A 16,367-nucleotide genomic window follows, 5' to 3' on the forward strand; every position below is an offset into this window, starting at 1 on the left:
CACTTGCCCCTCCCAGGGCTCTCAGAAGAAGGGCAGATTGGCACTTTAGCTTTTCTCTCTCCTCCATATGCAAAGTTAGTAGCTGGACTTTTTGGGGGGAACAAAGAAGAGGTGAGATTCCTGCCTGGGAGGAAATTCAGTGCACTGGAAATGGGCTGCCTCTTTTCAGCCCCCTTCTGAGTTTCTTTGCCCCCGAATTCCCCATGCCCCCCATCCCTGGCGGCTGAGCCTTTAGCGGTAGCAGACAGGGGAGGTGATGGGGCAGAGGGAGAGCAAGGTGACCTCTCCGAGACCCCTGCACCCAAGGTGCAATGCGGGCTTCACAGCTCTCTATGTATCTCCAGCACCTGGAGGAGGTGAGAGAACTCCGTGGGGGGAGGCTGTAGACCCCGTCCTCTGCCCTCTCCCACCCGCCTCCACCTGACAGGGCCGGGCCAGGGGCTCCTCGCCAGGGCCCAGCCTCTTCTCTAGCTCCTTCAAGACACCCCATCCAGAGCCTGGACTCTGCATTTGAATTCTGCTCTGGTTCCCCTGAGAGCTCAGCATCCTTATCTGGGAAATGGGTGCAAGGATCCTTCTGTCCGGCTGCTGAAAGGCGGGGCGGGGGTGGTGGTGATGAAGTGGGCACACAGTGAGGGTTCAAGACATTCCCTCCGTGCTCTCCCTCAGGCTCCTGCAGCCCACCTGTGCTCCACAGCTCTAGCTCCCAGGCTCCTTTCTCCCCTGGCCTGGATCTCCCCTCTCCCCCCACCCCCCTCTTGGTCTCCCTCCCTTCAGTCCTCTCATCTCTGTCCAGCTTTGTTTCTCCCCATCAGGCCAGCGCCTCCGCCCTGCTTCCTCCCTCTCCCCACATTCCCCCAAAGCCTCCCCGCCTTTCCTCCCGCCCTCTCCTACCTCTCCCCTCCCTCCTCCCTTCCCCCACTTCCCCGCTCCTGGGCCTTCTCCAGCCCCCTAAACATCTCTCTCCTTCCAGACCCTCTTTCCTGTCCTCTGCCTACTGCCTCCCTCTCCCCAGCTCGGCTTCCCCTCCATCCACCAGCTCTGGCCCTGCCTTCCCCTTCCCTCCGCATTCACCCCGCAAATATTTACCAAAGGTGTACTAGGAGTTTCTCCCCCCCGGCCTCCCATCCTGTCCGGGACGAGCTCGCCTCCCTCTCCCCTTCTTTCCACCCTTCCCCGCTCCTCCCTCGGTGCCTCCCTCTCCTGCTTCCCGCTCGGCCCTCCCTCCCGCTCTTTCCTTCCCTCTTTTCTCTTTCTCTCACTTTCTTCCCCTTCTTTCTCCCACCGCTTCACCCCTCCCCCACCCTCCCCCTCTCGTCCCTCCCCCTTTCCCTCCCTTCCCCATCCTCTCCCTTTGCCTCCCTCCCCTTCTTCCTCTCCTTCTCTCCTCTCCCCCCTCCGTTCCCTCCCGGGCAGCCTCCCCCCTCCCGGCGCCCTCCCTCCCCTCCCTCCCGCTCCCCCTCCATCATCAGTATTCCGCTCCCGTCTCTGCCGCTCTCGGCGGCTCTCGGTCGCTGCCGCACCGTCCGAGGCGGGGGCCGGGGCCGGGGCCGGGGCCTGGGGGGGTGGGGTGGGGGGAGAGCGGCGCCGGCGGCCCGACGAGGGAGGAAGGAAGGAAGGAAGGCTGGAAGGAAGGAAGCGAGGAAAGAAAGAAGGAAAGAAAGGAAGGCAAGAAGGAAGGCGGGCCGGCGGACGAGGGCGCCGGGCCGGGCGGCAGGCGGGCGGGCGAGCGAGGAGGCAGCGCGGCCCCCGAACCCCACCGCTGCCGCTGCGGAAGCCCCCTCCCCATCCAGGACCGGGGAGGGGGGAGAACGCGAGAGACCCGGGCCCGGACGCAGCCCCGCCCCCCGCGCCTCCCCGCAGCGGGCCTCGCACCCCAAATCCCTGTGCCTCATTGGGGGGGCCTCCCCCCGCGGGCCGGGCATGCTGCCCCCCGGAAGGAGCCCCTTTCCTCGCTGTGAGTAGCCGCCGAAGGGCCCGGGCGGGGGCGGGAGGAGGAACCGCGGAGGGGGGAGCATTCTCTAATTAGGGGACCGTGGTCTTAGGCCTCCTCGGGGCTGGGGGGCCGGCGGCAGAGGACAGTGGGCGGGGCCTGATGGAGAGCAGCAGGCGGTGGGGGAGGTAGTCGGGTGGGGGTCCTCCGGGCCAGGCTAGTTCTGTGTTGGGGGCGGGGGTCGCCGCTGCCTAGGGACGGGGTGGGGGGGGGAATGTGCGTCCGGCGGTCGTTGTGTATCCAGCTGTAGGGCTGAGGATGTAGGCTTGCGGGGCGGGGGGGGGAGGGGAGGTGGCTCGCTGGGTGTAGGTCTGGGCCCCTCTTTCTGGGGCGGGAGTTCGGGTTCTTCCCCCCCCATTGCCCCTCCCACCTTCCACACCGCCGCTGCTTGGGGTGGGGGGGCACGCCAGTGATGGGGAGGGGGGGAGAGGCGGGCACGGGGTTTCCTTGGTGACCGCGCCTGGCAGGAGCGGTTGCCCTGGCAACCGGGGAGAACCGGGGAGTTTGGGAAGTGAGAATGGGAAAAACGGAGGGGGTGACTGGGGAACGAGACAACCCTCTCCCCAATCTTCAGCCCCTCTCCCTCTGGGGTCCCCCAACCCCCTACTGATGGGCAACCAAACCCCTTCCCCTCCGTCTTCCCAAGACCCCTTTCCTTGACCCCATTCTGCTTCGGGGCCTTCTATCCTTGGCACGTGTCTCTCTGGGACCACTACCTGCCTCCCACCGTCCTTAGCCCTCTCCTCTTGGGGACCTCCCCTCCCCCATTTGCTGCCCTCCCAAGCCTTCCCACCCTCATACCTACTCTTCTAGGACCTTCTAACTGCACCTCATCTTCCCCTCAGGATCCCCTCATCCCCCATCTCTCCCCCTCACCCCCAGACATCCCCCCTTGACCCCCTCTCCAGGAGATCGCAACTTTGGCCTCTTTTTCCTCTAGCCCCCAGTCGCCACCTTGATTCCTCTCAGGACCCCTTATCACTTCCCCTCTCTGCTTAGGACCTTCACCTGGGCAGGGGCCGGTGGAGCTTCTCCCTAGCACCCCAGCCTCTTTCGCTACATCCTGCTCTGTCCGGGACCCCCTTCTGTGACCTCTCTTCACTTAGAGCCCCCCATCCCTGTCTCCTCACCTCATGGGATCCCCCAATCCCAGACCCCCCAGTCCTAGGGGCCTCCTGTCTGGAACCTCTCCTTCTCTTTCCCTCGGCTGTTTCCAACTCCCCGTCAGTCCTGGGGAGCCCGTGACCCAGGCTCTGTCCAGGGTCCCGCCCACATTTCCAAGCCCCCACCTCCCTGGGCTCTTCCTTCTCTCCGGCCAGGGGCCCAGCCAGTCTCTCTCCTGGACTCTGGGTCCTGATGCCCATGGTGCCCCCTCACCCACCCGGCCCGTCCTGTCTCTCTGCCACTCCCATCCTCCTCCCCCTCTCTCCCCGCCCCCACCCCTGCCGCTCCTCCGGAGCTCCGGCCCCTTCTCCCCGCCCTGCTCCTCGCAGCCTCAGGCCTTGCTTTCTGGAAGAGACTTTCTCAGGGTGAGGAAATCCCCTGGGGAGAGCCCAGATGGGAAAGGGGAGGGGGGAAGGGAGCCACAGGGCTGCCCCTCAGCCCCCTCCCCACGCCCTCCCCAGCTGGAAGCTGCAGTCGAGCCTCCGCAGCGCACCATTGCTATGCACCTCACATCCCAAGTCCCGGCCGCGCAGCCGCCAGACAGGAACTCGGGCTCCAGCGGCAGCTGGGGATAGCCAGAGTCGCTTCCCTCCCGGTCCAGGCAGCAGGCAGCATCCTCTCCCCGCTAGAACCTCCCCCCACCCCGCAGTGGCCAGGATCAGCCCCTCCCTCTTCCTGTCTCCTTGCTGCTTCTAACGTGCACCTCCTTTCCCTCCCCACCTTCCTCCCGCTCTTCCCTGGGTCTCCTCTAATCCTGGCACTTGAGTGTTCAAACACACACTCAGAAAGGAGGGACAGAGAGCGAAGCAGCCAAGAGGTAAGAGGGAGACATTCAGACAAGGCAGGGGAGGGTGGGAGAGAGGGGGACCCCACTCCCAAACAGACACACAGTTAGGGCGCACCACCAGGGAGCCAGACCTGCACAGAGTTACTCAAGTTCCAAAAGAAAGGAAAGTAGGGGAGGGAGGGGAACACACACCATCCTCACACACAGAGCAAGGGACCGGGCAAGGCAGAGACACAGGGAGCCGCAGACTCTGGAGCGTACGGGGAGAGACCCAGGGCGCAGGTGGGAAGGAGCCCGAGGGCACTCCAGCACCCGAGAGGTGCGGGGGGGCGACCAGAGGCACAGCGCCCAACTTGCCAGAGAGAGTCAGCCATCACTGGAGGGCAGGAGGTAGCGTGTGAGGAAGACACAGAGGCATGTGTAGGCAGAGGTGCACACGTGCGTGGGCACACACGCACAAACACACACACACAGAGTCATTCACTCGCAGCCAGAGACCCAGATGCGGAATCAGAGAGACCCAGTTACAAACTTGGCTTCAGAACCCAGAGTCAGAGAGAAAGACCTGGACACACAGAGACACACGCAGTCCCTCATACACAGAGACACGGAGGGAGAGACAAAGGCAGCACCTCCTGGAGAGATACCCTGTCAGGGAGGCCCTCACTCCTGGTCACCCTGTGCCCTCACACTCACAGAGACTCAAAGAGGTGTCATGGGGACATCGAGAGGCACGGAGGAGGCCCCAGAGCTCTGGAGATGCAGCCCCGCGTGTTGCTGGTACATTCTCACATCCCAGCGCGAGGGGTCTCCGTGTGTGCTGGACGGGCCCCGGCAGCCGCCCTGCATCCCTCCCAGAGTCAGTCAGAGGGCTCCGGCAGGATTAAGACGTCAGGTATCAGAGGGCCTTTGACACGTCTCGGGAAAATGGAGCCAGGGCCCAGCACGCACGCAGGCACGGGCACCGAGGCCAGGTGGAGAGAGGCAGGTCTCCAGGCGAGGTGCTGTGGGGCATGGCCAGAGTGGGGGGGCGGGAGGGGAAGCGCTGAGTCCTCAGCCGCTTCCAGCACCCCGGCTCCTCTCCTCTCCCCCGCCATGGCTCACCTGTCTCCTCCGATAGGACAGTGCACCCTCTCATTATCACACCCTCCGCATCCTTCTTCCCTTCCCCGACCTCTCCGGCTGGGCATCTGTCCTAAGGTGTCACCTGGACCTCGTGTCTCTATCTCTGCACCTCCATCTCCCACCTCTCTCCCCTCGGCTAACCCTTCACCCCGCCCCCCAGCCCAGTGCCTTCCGGTCTTCCCTCCTCTGTCTACCCTTGCTTTCTTTTCCACTTCTTTCCAGCCGCACTCGCTCCCTGCACTTTCTTCTCCGTTTCTCTGTTGTCGCTCTCCCTCACCTCCAGCCATCTGTTTCTAGCCGCCCCTCTGTCTTCCTTCCTCTTCCTTTTTCCCTGCACTCGCCCTCCCCACAGCCCTGAGCACTTACACTGGTGTCCTGTGGACGGCGAGCGTTATTTCCCCCTACTGCTTTCAAAGTGTTTAATGTGTTGCCAACTTTTTGAAAAAACTTAGCAATTTCACATGAAAACTCATTCACATCACAAGAAAAAAATGTGTAACTTCGCGTGGTGATTTGTAAGTAGACTTCTTGTGGTGATCGTTTTGCACACATTGAATTATTGTGTGTTACACCTAAAGCTAATATAATGTTATATTCAATTCTATCTCAAAACTCCAGATTCTCAGCTGCTTTTGCACAATTCTCCCCCTGGGGTAGCAGTGCCCTGTGCTCAGGTGCCCCAAGGACCAACCCTCCCTGCTCTGTTCTTACCTGCTTCGTCCATCTTCCTTACCTGCCCAGCACTAGAGTCAGCTGAGTTTTCCACCTCTGCTATTTTCTCTTTCTATTTTCCGTCACTCTCTCCACACTCCTACCATTGACTTTCTTCCAGAATCGGAGCCCCTTTGCCAGGGGCTCTCTCTGCCTGCCCTTCCTGCCCCATCATTCTTCGGGGCAGTTTTGCCCCAGCTCTGGGCCTCCCTGGATCCAGGGCCTGCCTCCCTGCCACACCAAGGGCGGGAAGACTCTTAAGACCACCAGGCTGCAGAGCACACACAAGTGCTGTTGCAGCCCATCCTTGGTTGGCTGACAGCCAGGGTGGGCCCCAGACCCCACCCTTGTCCCCCGTGGGTCAGATTGCAGCCCACAGGCAGGGGTGGGTTTCCCTGTGTGTTGAAGGGAGGGCAGGTACACAGTTGAAAGTTCACCTGGTCCCAGTGCAGGTCTCAGAGGACAAGAGGCTATGTTCCGGGGGACGAGGGGCTTCACTTGGTCTCATCTCCGGGTCAGGGTGCAGATGACAGGGGTCCCCTTTGTGCCATGACAGTGCTCAACCCCACCAGCAGTCCCTCCACCATCACCCTTGTTGGGGTGTAGGGAGAATGTCTGTGTTTCCTCTCTGGCAGAGTGTAGGAAGTCTCCTCATCCCTGAGTTTAGGAACACTCCATCTTTGCTGGGGAGAAACCCCCTTTCCCTTCCCTTCCCAGTCCCTGAGAGTAGGGTGACTCTGCCGGAGAGGGGGTGGCAGGAGAGTAAAAAGAGTGCCAAGATGCCCCCTTGTTGCCTGGAAACCTACATGCAACTGTTGTCATGGCAGGTGGAGGGGAGGGGCTGCTTCTGAGGCCTGGGAGATGGGCTGGTAGCGCCCCTGCAGGCAGAAGTCCATCCCAGGGGGCGGCTGGGTCCTCAAGAGGGCTGCAGAGAGTGAGGACGCTGGCTCCTGGTGGGGGTGTTGAGAAGCCTGTGTATGACCCAGATGGCTAGCAGAGAGGGAGCGAGGTAGGGCTGGGGCAGCGACCCAGGCCACTCCCTTCCTGTCTCAGCTGTGTCCCCCTGGACCCCTCAGCCCACACTCCTGTCAGAGGGTTGAGCTTAGGCCCCAGAGCTCTTGTTCAAGCGCTGTGACAAAGGTCAGAAAACAGCGGCAGCCCCAGCTCTCCCAGAGGAGCAGCCCCAGGCGGTAAACGTGGAGATTTGCCGTCCACTTGCCTGGAACCCTCAAACACAGGGCCGGAGATAATGATGACAAGAGCTGACATTCATTAGCGCTTACCCTGGGCCAGGCTCTGTGCTGGTGATTCCATGTGGATTTGTTCTGTTCTCTCCTCACAGGAGTCCTGGGAGGGAGGCACGATCATCATCCTTATTTGACAAAAGGGGGAACTGATGCGGGAGAGATGAGGTCCCTTACCCGAGATCACCAAGGTAGAAGTGGCAGAGCTGGGACTGCAAACCTGGGCACTGGCCACTCTGCAGATTACCTCCCCCAGCTGAGATCACTGCTTTCCAAAGGGGGAAACAGAGAGGGCACCATGCTGGCCCATCAGCCCTCCGAGTGGAAATTAGGATCATTGATAATAACAATAATCAGATCGTTAAGAATAACAGATTCAGAAGATTAGAGTTTAAAAGAGATATCGGAGTTCTGGTAACTCACAGGCTCCTGGCCTCTCGATCTTGTTTATGCCCAGAGGGGAGAGGACATACCCAGGCCCATTCTCACGGCGGACTTTCCTTACCAGGGTGGGGGTGTCCAGTCCAGGTCCAGCTGGGTCTGGGGGGAACAAAGATCCTTCAGGTGATTCTGTGGGTCCCCCCCCAGTGATAAATGGGTGTTTCTGATCCAGCCAGAAACACTGGATTAACATGAGGGGGGGTGGGGGGTGGAGTAAAAAGGAGGAAAAGATTTGTTCTTCTGACCAGTGAGAATAAGTGATAACTGTTATTAATGATTTATTACTGACAACACTGTCATTGAGGTGTCCAGCACTGGACAGGTAATGACACCAAGCTAGGTGTCATTACCTTCACAGACAGAGCCTGGGGGGGGGGTCGGAGGGGGACACAGTGAGAAAGCGGCGGGTCAGAGTGTAAACCCAGGTCTCCCCGACACCCTTGCTCTTTCCACCTGTCCATCCTTCCTAAAGTGACAGTGTGACACTATCCAGGAGGAGGAGAATAGTCACAGTCATAGAAGAGCTGTATTGACCTTCTATGAGCCAGACACTGTGCTCAGCAGCGCCACAGATACGGGGACCACCGACTCCCCACCACCCGAGGAGGCCGATTAGCTCTTTTCCTCATTTTACAGATGAGCAAACTGAGGCCACGAGAGGCGATGTCCCCTTTCCAAGGCCCCATGTCTGATACGAGTGACGATCGAGGTTCTCACCCCGGTCTGCCTCCCCTCCCAGCACACCCCTAGACAGGGTGGGGGAGGGGAGGGTTCCTTACTCATCTGGAAATGGAACGTGGGAGCGGATTGCACACTTAGGGGACCCTTGACCCCTTGCTCCAGGACCAGCATCCCTGGGAAATGTGGGATCTCGGCCTGGTCCTGGATCCACCAGGTCAGAACCTGCACTTTCACAAAGCCCCCAGCTCAGCTCACCTGGATGTGCACCGATGTCTAAGGAACACTGATCCCGTCCAAGGAGTTTTCAGCTCTTGGTTACTTTTAGTAGAACCCCCCCTTTTTTAAAGAGTAGTAGTTCTGCACGCCCTGAGATGGAAAACAGATGGCAGCATTGCCCTTCCAGGGGACAGGGAGGGGAGCAGGGGGGCGGGAGGCCACAGTCAGGCTGGCTCAGACTAAGGCCCTCCCCACCTGCAAACTCACCCCCATGCACCCCTGCGAAGCCTTGGCAATAACCGCTGTTTGGAGAACCGCCAGTACCAGGCTAGGTCCTAGCTCTCTCCCTGGGCGGATTCAATTCAGCGGCGGTGTGAGGCCGCCCCACCTCCCAGAGTCACACAGTACAGGGGCCCTGGGTGTTCAGCTTCCTTCCATCTCTTGGTTCCTGCCTGGGTCCGGGCGGTAATGGGTACAACGAGGACTCAGGACCTCACCACGCCTCAGCATGCCCTTCCGTGAAGTGGAACTGCTGTAGTTCCTCCCCTGCGGGCCCAAGGCTGCCTCAGCAGAGGCCTGGCACAGAGCAGGCTTCATACGACAAAGGCAGAGCCAGCCTGGCTGTCGTGCCCTACTCTCAGTTGAGTTTGTTTCTCTCACTTTGATCTCCTTCCAAGTCCTTCCAGAATCCTGGGAGAGCCCTGCGAGGTTGTTGGGCAGAGCCTCCGAGCAGAGGAGCCCAAGCTCTGGGGACTCAGGACTGGTTCCAAGCAGGACGGAGGCTGAACCGGGAGGCACTGGGATGGCCATACCACGCTGTCCGTTACAGGAACCACTACGGCCACAGCCATGTGTGGCCATCGACATTTAGATTAGTTTAAAGAGGGGCTTCCCTGGCGGTCCAGTGGTTAAGACTCTGAGCTTCCACCGCAGGGGGCACGGGTCCGATCCCTGGTCGGGGAACTTAAGAATCTGCGTGCTGCAGGGCACAGCCAAAAAAAAAAAAAAATTCTCGATTAATTTAAAGTAAATCAGCAATTCAGCTCCTCACTCACACCACGTGGCAAGTGCTTGATGGCCACATATGCCGGCGGCCACCATACCCAACGGCGCGGATAGCACTTCAGTGGGGGACGGCGACCCACTCAAACACTGAACCGGTTCCACACCGGCTGGCAAACAGCTGCTGTTCTCCCCCCACCCCCTGCCTCCCCAGCCCTGTGTCATATGCTACCTGTTATCAATTCCCATTTCTCAGACGAAGAAACGGGGACGGCGAGCTCTGGTTCCCAGCAGAAAATCGGCAGCTGCCTGGGACCGGAGCGGGTTTGCTTCTGTCCCCGCTCGCCAGGCAGACTTCGCGTCCCAGCTCACGTTTGCCAGGCACTTGCTGACCAGACCATCTTCTGGGCCCCCTTTCCCCAGCCCCGGGCAGCGCTGACTGTCACTGATGTCCTGTTTTAAAGGAGGAAATGGGAGCCCAGAGAGGGGGAGGGCTTGGCCCAAGGTAACACAGCCAGCGACCGATAGCAACCAGGCTGCGGGTCCTTCCACCACCCGTAGCATCTGGGATGCTGGCATGAGCGGGTTCGCCACCTACAAGCAAAGACTGGACCGCTCCAATCTCCTCTCCCCAACCTTCTTCCCTGCCCTCTCCCCTTTCTTGGCTTTAAGAATGTGACCCCCAATCTATAAGAAGAACCTGGCCCCTCCCTCTGCCTCATCTCCAAGTTCTGCCACTGTTTGCAAATTGTCAGTATCTTTTCATTCTTTTCCTCCTCGCCACCCCTGTGGCCCCGGCCCCAGACTCATCCTCTCTCCCTGGACCTTTGGCCCAGCTCCTGCCCGGCCTCAGTCTCTCCCAAGAGTCCACTCAGAGGGAACTTTCCAACCCAGAGCTGACCCTGCCCCTCTCCTGTCACAGCCTCCCACCCTCAGCTCCCAGCACCCCCGCCTCTCAGTCCGCTGTGGAGCAGGACGTCTTTGTAACCGAGCTGGACTCTGCAGACCCCCGACCCCCATCTGCCTCTCTGGCCCCCAGGCCTTTACACACAGGGGTCCCTCTGCCTGACGCGCCCTTCACCCGCATGCCTCGCGCTGTTTTGCCATCACTTCCTCCCGCAGACGTTCCAGGGCCTCCACCCTGTGCTCACCCTCTCACTCGGCCTTTGTATGTCTCCCCTCCGGACCACTAACTCCCCAAAGACAAAGGCAGGTCTCCTCTGCCCCTGCGCCCCCGGCGCCGGCAGGGAATCCAGCGGTAGGGGGCGCTCGCTCGCTCCATCATTCTGCGGGTATCGATGAGGCTCTGTAGGAGCCGGGCGTGTCCTAGGCACCCGGGATGCAGCCAGACAGACAAACTCCCTGCCTGGGGAGCTCACCTTCTAGTGGGGAGACAGGCAATGCGCAGGACCAGGCGTTATCCATCATATAATGTCGGGCCAGCTGATGAGAGGGTTGTGAAGGAAAGGAAGAGAAGTGTAAGGGACGGGCTGGGGGGCGGGGAGCAAAGAAACCCTCCCGGAGCGGGCACGGAACAGAGTCCAGCATGGAGACAGAGAGAGCAACGCAGACCCGAGGAGGACCGCTCCAGGCAGAGGGAACAGCAAGGGCAAAGGCCCTGAGGTGGGAACGTGCCTGGTGTGTGGGCGGAGACTCGGGGTGGTGGAGTCACCGGTAAATATTTGTTAAATGAACATATGAAAGACCAAATAAATGACCCGTCAGTGCTTCTCGGTCGGGAGTTGGGGGAAGACAGGAGAAGACAGTCCCCCTCACCAAGCAAGTCATCTCTCCCCAGCCCACCGCTGCCTCAGGAAGCTTGGGCAAGTCCTGAGCTGAGCCCCCAACTCTGTCTCCTCCGCAGCAGCTATGAGGGGCCTGAGCCACACTTTTCCCAGGGTGATTCTATCTCAAAAGTTAGCGGACTGTCGATTCTCGGGGCTTTGGGGTTGCTTTTATTTTAAAAGCATTCAGGACACGGACAGGCTCAGAGGGACACACGTGTGAAGTTGTTTCATCCATCCCTGAAGCCTGTGCTGCCTGTACCCTGCCCCTCTTCCCCCCACCTTAACAGCTCCCGGCCATGCCCGTATGACAGACATCCAGGGAGAGAAGTGTTCATCTCTCCCTGGCTTTGATGTCTCTCCGCCCTCCTGGCTCCAGGCTCCACTTCCGCCCCAGTCCCTCACAGTTGGGAAGTTCTTCTTTAGATCTAACCTCCATCCCTCTTGCTGCGATGGCAGTCAATTTCCTATCTTTTCTCTCACCTCCTGAACTTCCCCCAGAAAAAACTGAGTACGCCTGACTGGAATGTTCCCTGCCTCTCTTTTCTCCTCACCCCGCCTCTCCTGGGCCCCTGAGTCTCCGATCTGCCATCTGCCTGAATCCTCTCAGGCACGATGCCCGAGATCTCTCAGGACTTGGGGAGGACGGCGAAGCTGGCGGGGCCTCGGCCCGTCGCCTCGAGTGCCTGGCCCTCCGTGCCTCCGCCTTCCCCTGGATCTGGGCTCGCTTTCTAGCTTCCTCTGTTCCCCCTTAACGCCTCTCTCCCTCTCCCTTGCCACCTCCCAGGGCTCGCGTTGGTCTCTGTCTCTGTTTCTCTCTCGTGCTGTGTCTCTGCCCCTTTCTGCCTTTCACACCTCTTCTCTCTGGGGCCTCTTGCATCTCTGTGTCTGCTTCGGTCCCTTGCACCAGGTGGGGGTGGAGGACCCTCACGTTGAGGCTTCTCCCAGGGCCCTGGGGTGAGCGAGGCAGTGGGGTGACCTGGCCCAGGGCTGGGCCTTGGGTTCCAATCCCAGCTGCCCTGTATCCAGGCTGTGTGACCATCGGCCAGTACCTTCAGCCCTCAGGATCTGCTTCTCCATCTGGAAAACGGACACAGGGACAAAGCCTTCTTCCTAGGGCCGCAGGAAGAAGCCAGCATCTGGAGACGAGGGCACGGCTAAGCATGGCCCTAGGCCCATAGCGAGTGCTCAACAGAGATTCCCGTCACTATCAGGGGCGGACCATGGCCAATGAGGGTGGCAGAAGGCAGGTCACAGTTCAACAGGCCCCCAGGAGACCTCCAAGGGAACTGTCCCTGCTATCACGACAAGCTAGAGCGTCTCTGGGGCCCCTCGGCTCTGGGGAGGCTGACCAGGGAGGGGCCGCTTCCCAGCGGCGTGTTTAGCCTTGAGCAAGCGACTTTGCCTCTCTGTGCCTCAGCTTCCCTGTCTGTGAAGTGGGGGTGAGAGCGGTCCCCTGTCAGGGCCAATGGGAGAACTACAGTTAATGCGAGTCAAACTCCCAGGACTCTGCCCTGTTGGTGCCGGGTGCACGGTGGACGTTACCATCACTGGTGGTGGGGTTATTCAAGGAGTTGGTATGAGTCAGGCATGTGCACAGCCCCTGGCTTTGAGAACATGCTCAGAAGAAGAGGGTTAGCCAGCACCCCTATTAGCTGTGCTGGAGGGGGCTGTAACTGGGGCCAGGTGTCCCCTCGGCGCAAAGCCATATTCTGGAACGTAGCCCACACAGGTGGCATCTGAGGTGTGGCTCCCCTCAGGGCCTGCATTTAGTGGGGTGCACGCAGCTGCCCTGGGGACCTACGGTGTAGTACCTGGGACCCTGCCAGCCAGATGGCGGCATGCTGTGGGTGCAGAAATTGAGCTGAAGGCAGTGTGTTTGCAGCGGCGGCGTATGGAGGTGCTGAGTCTGCCAGGCTGGCCTCCTGCGATGGGAGGGGCCTCCTGGGATGGGAGGGGACCCTGGGGTCTGGACGTCTGTGGGATGAGCCCGAGATGTGCAGCTGGGTGAGTGTGTCCTGGGCTGGGTGTGCAGAGAGGGGCATGTGGCCAAGCAGGTGCGTCTCTGTGTGACTATAGGAGAGAAGGCGGGGAAACTGGGGGGGGATCTAAATGATGGCGCTGATAACTAATGCTTCCGATGTTCACTGAGCACCTACCCTGTGCCAGGGAACCAAACTGTGCCCAAAACAGACGCGGTCCCTGCCCTCGGGGAGCTTACACTCAAGTGTGTGGGCTTCTAAGAGGTCAGAGGGTAACAAATGCGATATAGATAAAGCAGAGAAGGTTCTGGTGTGGGGTAGGGGTGCTGTGAGATGCAAGGAGGCCTCACTGAAAAGACCTGAAGGAGGACAGGGACGCCTGAGGATGAGCGGTCCAGGCAGAGGGAAGAGCACGTGCAAAGGCCCTGAGGCAGGACCGTGCGCGCCATTCCAGAAACAGCGAAGAGGTCAGTGTGGCCTGAGGTGGGTGGGTGAACGGGGTTAGGAGCAGCCCATCCTGGGGAGAGGGGTCTGCTAAACCTCGGTGAAGTCTCTGCCCTCACACCCCGTGAGACAGGGTGTGAGAGCTGTTTAGTGGAGGAGGGGCAGGATCTGACTTGGATGCTGTCAGGACCCCTCCAGCTGCCTGTGAGAACCATCTGGGAGGGAGAGCGAGAGTCAGAGTGGGGAGACAACTGAGGAGGCAACTGTGATCATCTAGGGGAGATGGTGGCGGGGATGAGAAGTGGTCAGATCTGCATTTTTTTGTAAAGAGAGAGCCATTTACTGAGCCAGTCCCCGAGTGGCCCCGTGAGATAGATACTATTATTATCCCTGTTGCACAGCATTTTTCTGCAGCTCAGAAAAATGAAGTCACTGGCCTAAGGTCACACAGCAAACCAACAGCAGATCCGGGACTGAAACCCAGGCCCCCTGGCACTTGGTCGATGTGCTCTGTTATCGCTGCTTGTCTTTGAGGGCCTGTGGATGTTGGGTTTGGAGGGTGGGGGTAGCGTTAGTCAGCATCTACACCGGTGTCCGCACACAGTAGGGACGCAGAAAATATTTGTTGGATGGATGGATGGATGGATGAAAACCGATGAACAGAATGAATGGAAGACGCTGCCCTGCCCATTTTGCAGAAGTGTATCGGGAGGCGGATAGCAGGATACGGCTGAGGTCCAGGGGAGAGGGCTGCATCTGGGGATGGGTTTCTTTGTGGCATGAACAGGGGTTGGCCCTCGGCTGAAGGACTGGGGTGATGGTGACGTGGGCCCAGGTTCGCTGGTGTATCAGGGGTGGAGGTTAGAGTGCCTGGTTGTGCGGTGTGGTGGGGGGCTTTGGGGGGCCCCTAGGGTCCTGGGGGAGTGCCTGCCTGCAGAGGAGCCCGCACTAGGTTGTCTGCACTCGGGCTGGGGGGCAGGTGCACGAGGCGGGGTGGGTCAGCGCTGGCCCAGCCTGGTTATGCGGCCGATGAGGTTGTGCCAGGAGGCCAGGCCTGGCACAGCCCAGACACCCCCCCCACCCCCTTCCTTGGGCAGCCCAGCCTTCAACCTTCCTCCCCGACTTCCCCTCCCTTCCCCGGCTGCCCAGAACCAATGGGTTAATTAGATAACAGAGCCTTTGATTAACGGGGGAGGGGGAGGCCTCCAGCGCTGAGAAGGGGGGCTGGAGGAGGAGGGAGGAAAGGCGCCCTCCCCGCTCAGGAGGCGAGAAAGGAGGGAGGGGTGGGGAGGGAGGGAGCTGAGGCACAGCTTGGCTCTGCACTGCCGTGTGACTAGAAATTGTAATCGCGGAGAGAGAGAGACAGACAGAGCCCGGCCGAGGGAGACGGAGACGGACAGACGGACAGACAGACAGAGAATCCGACCGAGACGGGCTCCCCGACCTACCTGCGAGAGGGTGATGGGGACGGAGACAGAGTGAGGAGGAGATGGAGAAGGAGTGGGGGGCCTGGTGGTCCCAAGGCTGGCGAGACAGTGAGGGGGGCCTGAGGGGGGGCGGGGCGCAGAGGCAGAGGGGCAGGGAGAGAGCAGGGGGCTGAGGCCGGCGGAGGTGGGGGAGAGTGGAGGTAGAGGGTAAGAGACTGGAGGAGGCGAGCAGGGAGGGCGGGAGACAGTTGCTGCAGTGGCCTAGACGGGCCTGCGGGGGGCGGGGTGGGAAGGGCGACAGGCGAGGAGGGGGGGGCGCGGGGAGACCCCAAAAGCCCCTGCGCCCCCCCCCCAGCACAACCTCGACGGGAAGCCCTGGAGAACTGGGGAGGCAGAGCCCCCGGCGGCTGGAGGCATGCGGAGGGGGGGACCTGGGGCGCAGGGAGAGGCCCAGCGGAAGCCGAGCCACTGGGGTGAGTGTCGCTCTGTGTGGGGGGAGACAAGGATGGAGATGGCGGAGGGCGACGAGGGAGGGGAGGGAGGCCCAGGCTCTGCAGAAGCCATCCTGGGGGAGGGGGGGCAGTGGTGCGGGCTGGCAGCAAGCGAGATGGGGACCGAGGCGGAGGTAGAGACACAGCGGCGGCGGGTCTGGACCTGTGGTGGGCGCTGCGGGCTCCCACCGCCCGAGCGGCATCCCGGTCTGGGGGTTCCCCGGCCTCGAAGGCTGGCCCCCTGGGGCTGCGCCGGCGCTTGGCTCCGAGGGTGTGGGCTGGCTTATCACCAGTGTCTTGAGGTGGGAACAGGACGGGGACAGAGCGTAGCGCTCCTTGTCACTCAGGGATATGCAAAGACCCCACCGCCCTCACAGACCGCATAGATGGAGGCGCTCACAGCCCCCAGCCCTCCAGGCAGAAAACTGAGTCTGGAGTGTAGACACAGGACCAACCCTCCCCCTATCCCACCCCCATCTCTCTCTCTCTGTCTCTGTGTCTCCGTCTAGCTGTTGCTCTTCCCCTCACACATGCGTTCAGACACACAGACATGCGCACATGTCTTTTTATCTGAGTTAAAATGATGTTGGAAACCGCGGGAGGGAGCGTGTGTGTGTGTGCGCGTGCGTGTGCGGGGCGGTGGGGAGGCCCGGCGGCCCTGTGTCCGCGGGTCTGGGAGTGCGAGGGCGCGCCCCTGTCACCGCTGTTGCTGTGCGTGTTTGTGCAGACGGCTCCTCTGTCCCCCTGTTCGCCCCACTCGTGGGGAACTCTTGGGTCGGCCGTGTTGGAGCAGAGCTCGCGGGCGTGGGCGCGTTTGTGTGCGCTCGAGGCGGAGACGCTGCGTGGAAGGGTTAGGGTTGGGGAGCCCGAGGGGT

General features: G+C 60.8%; 1 protein-coding gene across 4 annotated transcripts in view; it reads left to right on the forward strand.

Annotated features, from left to right (window-relative positions):
- Positions 1-1,573: 1,573 nt before the first annotated feature.
- LRRC4B (leucine rich repeat containing 4B) overlaps positions 1,574-16,367 on the forward strand; it is a 38,942-nt gene continuing 24,148 nt past the window's right edge. Inside the window, exons 1-2 of one of the 4 annotated variants that reach the window (XM_067719031.1) lie at positions 14,859-15,052; positions 15,357-15,474. The gene's annotated coding sequence lies outside the window, so the exon portion shown is untranslated. Of the gene's footprint in view, positions 1,958-14,857; positions 15,053-15,268; positions 15,475-16,367 lie in introns of those variants that run through there. The other 3 variants (XM_067719032.1, XM_067719033.1, XM_067719029.1) reach the window with 3 other exon arrangements.

This window comes from Pseudorca crassidens, chromosome 20 (genome assembly GCF_039906515.1).
Source record: "Pseudorca crassidens isolate mPseCra1 chromosome 20, mPseCra1.hap1, whole genome shotgun sequence".
NCBI classification, from domain to species: domain Eukaryota; kingdom Metazoa; phylum Chordata; class Mammalia; order Artiodactyla; family Delphinidae; genus Pseudorca; species Pseudorca crassidens.